This window comes from Thamnophis sirtalis, unplaced genomic scaffold, assembly GCF_051295495.1.
Source record: "Thamnophis sirtalis isolate CommonGarterSnake01/CBP01778 unplaced genomic scaffold, rThaSir2_p1.2 scaffold_2, whole genome shotgun sequence".
In the NCBI taxonomy this organism is placed as follows: domain Eukaryota; kingdom Metazoa; phylum Chordata; class Lepidosauria; order Squamata; family Natricidae; genus Thamnophis; species Thamnophis sirtalis.
Window position 1 is genome coordinate 121,384,055 of NW_028261382.1, and position 7,885 is coordinate 121,391,939.

The following is a 7,885-nucleotide window of genomic DNA, read 5'->3' on the forward strand; positions in this document are numbered from 1 at the left end:
AAATAAATTTTCATTCATCAGCAATTTTCCCCATCCCACACACTGCCCATTTCATCTTTGAAAATAGGAATGTACAAAGCTTGTATTCTTTCAGACGTCCTTTTCCTGGACTATCTAGGACAGCGATAAGTAGCCTCATGATCTCTTGATTTCCCTAATCTGCTGAAATCCTATCAAGAAATAAACTCATTATCAGTAGTATGGATCACACGTTGTGCTAATTTCCTTTGCTAATTTTCTTAATTGTGAGCCAGGATACTAGAGTGAGCTCCATAAACTATTGATAAAAAATATCCCAGCTCAGCAATAAATGTGAACACAGCCACTGAAGAACTTGGGACCCAATCAGCCATGGCCTTTCTTAAAAACTTAGTGTTGGTTCTTTTTAAACCATGCATGCTCTTATTTGAATTTGATTTGTTTTTAGTGTATCACCCTTTCTTTTTAAAGAAACATTAACAAGTGTTAAGGTTCATTTCCAAGCAATCTTTTGTATTAGAACAAGATCTTTATTTCTGCTTCGGTTTTATGGATTATGGCTCTTGGATGCATATATGTAATTTTTTTTTTTTTTTTTTGAGATTCTATCAGCATGCAGCTTTTGTTCACATGTTTTATTAAACTGGAATTTATCAGTAGCTCTGCATAATTTCAACTGGTACTTGCAGCCTCCCTAAACCTATTGAGTTTCCTATATAGATTTGAGAGAAGAGGGTAGGGAGAGAGGGAGTGAGAAGAGAGAGAGAAAGAGAGAGAGAAAGAGAGAGAATAAGGGAACATTCAAGAATTTTCCGGTCATCTATAAAGATGTCTTTTGAAAGGTACTATAGAAACAAGTTATACTCACTGAATAGCCCATCTTTACAAATTTGAAGTTATTTCCTTCATGGTATTGGACCTGGGTACTTGAGAGACCGCCTGCTGCCAATTACCTCCACCAGACCGATTAGATCCCACAGACTAGGCCTCCTCCGAATTCCATCCGCCGGCCAGTGTCGACTGGTGACTACCCGGAGGAGGGCCTTCTCTGTGGCTGCTCTGACCCTCTGGAACGAACTCCCCGTGGAGATTCGCACCCTCACCACCCTCCAGGCCTTCCGCAAAGCCCTTAAAACCTGGCTGTTCCGACAGGCCTGGGGCTAAACAACCGTTGCCCCTATCTCGAATGGTATGATTGTTGTGCTTTTAAATTATGTATTGTTTTGTGTTGGTGTCAAACTGTTTGTATCCCCCTTCCCTTGCTCAACTTGTGAGCCGCCCTGAGTCCCCTTCGGGGAAAAGGGCGGCATACAAATGAAATAAATGAAATGAATGAAAATGAAATGAATTTCTACAGAGGAACAACCATATTTAGTGCACAAAGGTTCAGAACTATTGCAAATAAATATAAAAGATTTTTTTTATTTCTCTTAGGTTACTGCTGACAAATAGCAGGAATCTGATATAGAAGAATTTACTGACAACAGTAAAAGCAAGCCATGGATCAGGAAAAGTGTTTTCATAAATGTTGAAGAAATACTTGAGGTAAAGGAATTTGCAGGACTACTATGATCTCCATCCACATTATCTTTACTGCAATTCATTGTCATTATCACAGTTATCTCACACCCTTTCCCTGAGAGCCCAAAATTAAGTACGTCTTTATTACGTAATATAAAATATCTGTTAATAGGTTTGTGAGATAGGATGGGTTGAAATAATTAACATCCATATTCTTCTTATGACCTCCATGGCTGAGAAGGGACTTGAACATGGATTGTCTTCATCCCAGCTCAATTCTTTAAACCTGTGCTTTTAAAAATCAGATTGTGGAAGGAATTCTTATATTGGGAATATATAAGGATTGTTTAAGATTGTTTAAACCAAGAGTTGTTTTAAAATATTGTGAAGGAGACGCAACAACCAGGTTTGATACCCTTTTCTTTTGGAAATTATCATTGGTAATCATAACACCCTGCCAACAAAAGTGCATATAGTCAAGGCTATGGTTTTCCCAGTTGCAATGTATGGCTGAGAAAGTTGGACTATAAGGAAGGCTGAGCACCAAAGAATAGAGCCATTTGAACTATGGTGCTGGAAAAGACTCCTGCGAGTCCCATGGACTGCAAGGTGATCAAACCAGTCAGTCCTAGAGAAGATCAATCCTGACTGCTCTTTAGAAGGCTAAATCCTGAAGATGAAACTAAAATACTTTGGCCATATAATGAGAAGGAAGGACTCACTGGAGAAGAGCCTAATGCTGGGAAAGTTTGAGGGCAAAAGAAGAAAGGGACAACAGAGAATGAGGTGGCTCGATAGAGTCACTGAAGCAGTAGGTGTAAACTTAAATGGACTTCAGAGGATAGTAGAGGACAGGAAGGTCTGGAGGAACATTGTTCATGGGGACACAACTTCACAACTAACAAAAAGAATCATAACATTTTTGTTCTCAAGACAGTTTCCCAAAATGATTCATGTCATGTGGTTGGAAGATACCCTTCAAGTGTGTGATATGTGAAGGGAGATTAAGGGATGTTATCATGTAATTGATTTCATTTGATCCCTAGCCTCACCTAAGAATAATAGTCACACACTATTTAAATCAAAATGAATCAAAATGAATTAAAATTAAAAACAAATTAAAATGTAATTGGGAAAACCTATGGTTGGTATTGTAACCATTCCTTCTTTGAGCAGCATTCTCTGATCTCATTTAATGATCTTAATAATAAATTTGAACCAGCTTTCTTGACATATCCAGAAAGAGCTTCGTTATCACGGCTTATGTTTGCACTCTTGCCAAAAACAGTTTGGTACTGAGAATCTAAGTAGAAGCCCTGATTTAAGTACTGTAGCTGCAGTACTACAGGGACCTCAAATAGGTCCCAATGGTAATTAGGTTGGGGAAACCCATCCAGAATTGGGGTTGGGGCAGGAGAGCCAAACATTAATTAATTTTAAAAGGTGATTATTTACCTGGGAGTTAATTTCTTATTTTTTTTTCTTATTTTATTTAGCATTTATAGGCCGCCCTTTTCCCTGAGGGGACTCAGGGCGGCTTACAATAGTAAGGGAAGGGGAGTGAAAGACAAAATACAGAAAAAAAAATGTGAGATAACTAAAAGGTACTAAAACACAACATTCACTCAGCATTCGGGAGGGGCAAGAAAATTTATCCCCAGGCCTGACGGGCTAGCCAGATCTTGAGGGCTGTGCGGAAGGCCTGGACTGTGGTCAGGGTACGAATCTCCACGGGGAGATTGTTCCATAGCGTCGGAGCAGCAACTGAGAAGGCTCTCCTCCGGGTGGTCGCCAGTCGGCACTGACTGGCGGATGGAATACGGAGGAGGCCCGCTCTATGCGATCTGATGGGACGCAGGGAGGTTATTGCCATTATTGGTATTAATGGCAATACCTGACTGATTGCCTATAAGAAGAAGAGAAGCAGCTGAGCATAATTTGATAAAAATTAAGGTAGTAATTCCACTTTTGGCATGGGGGTAGTCTGCAATGAAAAATATTCACTAGCTGTTTGTCCATGCAGATTCTCAGTCATCCAAGTCATGGCTGTCCCCTAAGTGCTTTTTCAAGAGGTAGCTGGAGTTTCTTTGTTTTTCCTTGAAGACATTTTGCTTCTTATTCAAGAAGCTTCTTCAGCTCTGAAGTTACAGAACTGAAGAAGCTTCTTGAATGAGAACCAAAATGTCTCCAAGGAAAATCAAAGTAAGTCCGGTTGCTTCTTGAAAAAGCACATTTGGGACGTCCACCAACTCTATCTCGTATTTGGTGTAAAAATATAACATTTTGCAAGAAGGAATGAAATAAGGTGCCATTCTTTTTGCAATCCCCTTCTGCTATTTTCCAAAATATCAGAATATTTTTCTGGGTGTTGGAAATCATTGCTTAAAGTATGGCTTCCTTTATGTTTTCAAATTTGCCTTTCAGAATGAAGAGCAAATATGTGGAAAAAAAATTGCATTATCGATTCTGCTTGAATTTTAATGATTGAATGATGGATTTTAGAATGAGATACATGTCTTATGCATGTTTGATCATGTATTTGAGCTGTCTAGAGTTGATTACACTCTTAGCAATATGATTGGTTTCATTTTGACTTCCATTGTTATTTTTCCACATTAGCTGCAGGTTGCTTTTCACACATTTGAAAGTAAGAATATTTGCAGAATAGTTGGAAAGCAGATGCAAGTTCCTTGGAGAAAGGGGCTTAGACACTTCAGAGTTAGCTACTTGGGTTTGGTAGGTTTGTTCCTTCAGGTTCTGAAGACCAGTTGTTGTTGAAGAGCTATGTGAGTTCACATAAATATACAATTTCAATGTATATTTCTTTAAATCATCTAGTCTTAGGAGAATGTATGCTTGATATTGACTGAATAGTTGACTAAATGCATTTCTCATTGAGGCTTCCTCTATCAGTTCTACTAGCACTGTGTGATTGTTGGTTTGTTACAGCTAGACTTCCTGACTGTACTCAAGAACCTCACATCATTGTTACTGTTTGCCTTATAATTAATTTCCTTGGCCCATGTTCAGCTTTATTTTCAGATAATAATGGTCTTATAACAAATCACTTGAACCGTGAGTCTCACAGTTTTCATCAAACTATATATTCCCACATTTTACTTAGCATTGAAATAGTTGACATTTGACTGAAATTCTCTTTCCATCATTTCCAGTTCTTAGGAAGTCATTTAATTCTCCTCACATCAAACTGTGACATTAAAATACAAAGACATGGCTTAGATTCTTTTAATGATAATTTTATTAAACATTAGAATTAAAAAGATAAAATGTAATAATACATAATATACTAAAACATAAGAGAGTGAAAAGCTGGAAGAAAAAATAAAGAAAAGAAAAATGGAAAAGAAATAAAAATAAGAATATAGTCAAGGAAAGAGAACGATGCTAAAGAACAATATAAATCTAAAGAAGCTAAAGAACAATATAAAAATATATTGTTGACACTAAGTTGACACCTAGCTTTATTTAAGAATAGATTAAAAATGAACCATCTAGCTATTCATTTACTTTCAACAAACTTATATTATTTAACACTAAGCCATCTCACTAGTTTTTCAATATTGTGGCAGAAAATACGTAATAATATTTGGAACTCTGCAAAGTCATAAAATCCACTGAATATTCAAGTAATCTGAAGTTTTTCAGATTGATTTGAAAGTGTTTGATTCAACCAGCCAATGCCATTTTCTTCAAATGTTTGACTCAAAAAGGTTATTTGGTCAAATCCCATTTAAATTGAATCACCCATTTGAAGTTTCAAAACATTCCTAATATAAATCATGTCTTTGTGGATTGTTCACACACCATGATTAAATAAGCCACACATTAAACAAGCCTGTACATGAACAGGTCAAATAGACACCTCTTCCATTTATTCAGTCTGTTTCCAGATCATCTTTAGTTTGTAGCAGTTCTGGAAAACTTGCAAAACGTGGAAAATGGAAAGAAGAACCTTTATCTGACCTTTGAAGACTGCATTCAGACAGAAACTGACTGACTTTATAATTATAATAATCATTATAATTCCAGTGTACCCATTTTCTAAAAAGGAATATTTATATTCAAGGATATTGAGAGAGGCAAAGTACAAATATCTGAAGGGCAGCTATACAAACTAAATAAAACAGTGTGACATTAAATATTAACATATACATACCACTTAATAACCATAACTCTGTAAAATATTTCTGAGAAAATTAAAAGATAAGAATCATTCAACAAATATGCTAATCATTGCGATGAAGTACCAATATTTCAATGTCTGAATCAGACTTTTGATAATTATCTCTCTGGTAAGCCAAAAGTTCCACATTCTTATTATAAAGAAAAAATAATTAATAATGATGCAACAGACCTGTGAAAAGCTTTCTTTTCTGTTTAATGCTACCATTCTTAGTTCCACTGGTCAGGTGCCTCTATAAATAATCATCTTGTATTTTATACATTATGTGAAACTGTCTGAAGAATTTCAAGCAGGGGTTGTTGTTAACTTAAATTGTGTTTGAACACTTATATAATGTGCATGTGAGACAGAAGCTGTTCCACATGCGTCATTAGATTTATCATGGTTGAAATATCTTTGATAACAATGTGATATGATAATATAGTCTACACTAAGGGCATATAAATTGTGAGTTTGGGTTGCATGCAAAGGCTCACACTCTTAAATTAATTTTTGTTTCACATTTTAACTTCCTATATTTGTGTGCTGGTTGCTAATAAGAAAATCTTACCCACAAGAAAACACAGACAGACAGACAGACAGACAGACAGACAGATATATCCTTCAAAATTAATCTCCAAAACAGAACACTTCAACAAGAGAATAATTATGGAAGCCATCGAAATAGAGAAACACCCCCACAACATGAATAAACGTGACGATACCTCCCGCCTACCAGACATCTGGAAACCAGCCCTAGTCAACAAATAAACCCCACCCACCACTCAGGTCATTACAACACAAAAGAACAATGGACACAAAGCCAGCACCTTGCCCACACAGAATGATACGAAACAGCCGACTAATCTACAAACATCAACTCCATCTACCAATCAGGATGCAAGTACACACCCTATCAACCCACTTACAGCAACATCGCTTCTCGGCCTTTTGGCTAAGATCAAGTGTAGTATCTGTTCTTATCAGTTTAATATCTGATATGTTCTCTATTTGAGAACTAAATATTAATTGTTGTTGGGGGCAATATGCTGACTCTGTAAACCGCTTAGAGAGGGCTGAAAGCCCTATGAAGTGGTATATAAGTCTAACTGCTATTGCTAACAAAGCCAGCACTCCACACACACCCCAACCAAGATTTATAGAAAGACGACAGCTCCGGCCACACCTTACTTGCATAAGCATGAAGCTGAAAACACCAGCCTGAAGATGGTGAGTGGACCTCACTCAAACATTGCCAAGACAATCTCAATCTTACACGGGAAAAGACCCAAATATATGTGTGTGTGTGTGTGTGTGTGTGTGTGTGTGTTGTTCTTGATCTGCAGAAAACAATGTTCCTAAGGTTTTGTTGCCTCTATCTATTGATTAAGAAAAATGCAGCAGATGAGAAAAAACAACAGAAATAAAAACTGACTCACTGACCAAGTGAGTTTTTCAAAGTTGGAAAAGGTAAATTTGGTAGATTTTATGAGATTAAATATTTCTTGACCTTTAAACTGCAAAAAAAGAAAACTGGGGAAGGGTCAATTGAGAATTTTTAAAGGGATGTAATCATGACATATTTTGAGGATGACATTTTGCCCTTTACTCCTCAAAAATGCACCGCTCCCCCAGTCTCCCCTCCCCCAAAGCATAAGCCAAAATGGAAGGAGCTGTCTTCTTCTTGTTGTGCCATATCTGTCATCAGATGTTGGAAATCCTATTTTTATCAACAGCCGCATGAAAAAGTGCTGCTGAATTTTGTCCAAATCAATCCCTTAGATTTTGAAGCTATGATGTTCTTCTTCTGCCCAGACCTCGTTTGCCTTCAATCTTTTCCTGGAGCATTAAGTGAAGTATGCAATATTTTTCCAGGGATCACATCACATGTCCAAAGGGAGTTCCAAAGGGCCAAATTTTGCATCCCAAATATAGAGCAATGAGCATTTCCACAATATGTTCTACGAAGTTTCCATGCCATCAAAGAGCGTTAAACCTTGGGGAAATCTAAACTATTTTAAAGAATAGCCATTGGGGCTGATCAGTCAATGTAGACCATCATTCAGTGTGACACTTCACTCCTGGGGAGAAAGAATAGGACTTTAGGACTCAAGCAGGAAAAATATTCTGTCTCCACCAAAGTTATCTCTTTCCCAGTCTTCAGAAAAGGCTTTTACTACCCCGATAAACCTAGAAGCTCTT

The 7,885-nt window shown here is 37.1% G+C and overlaps 1 pseudogene; it reads left to right on the forward strand.

Annotated features, from left to right (window-relative positions):
• The first annotated feature begins 6,618 nt into the window (after window positions 1–6,618).
• Window positions 6,619–6,751, forward strand: LOC148049147 (U2 spliceosomal RNA; annotated as a pseudogene).
• The last annotated feature ends 1,134 nt before the right edge of the window (window positions 6,752–7,885 follow it).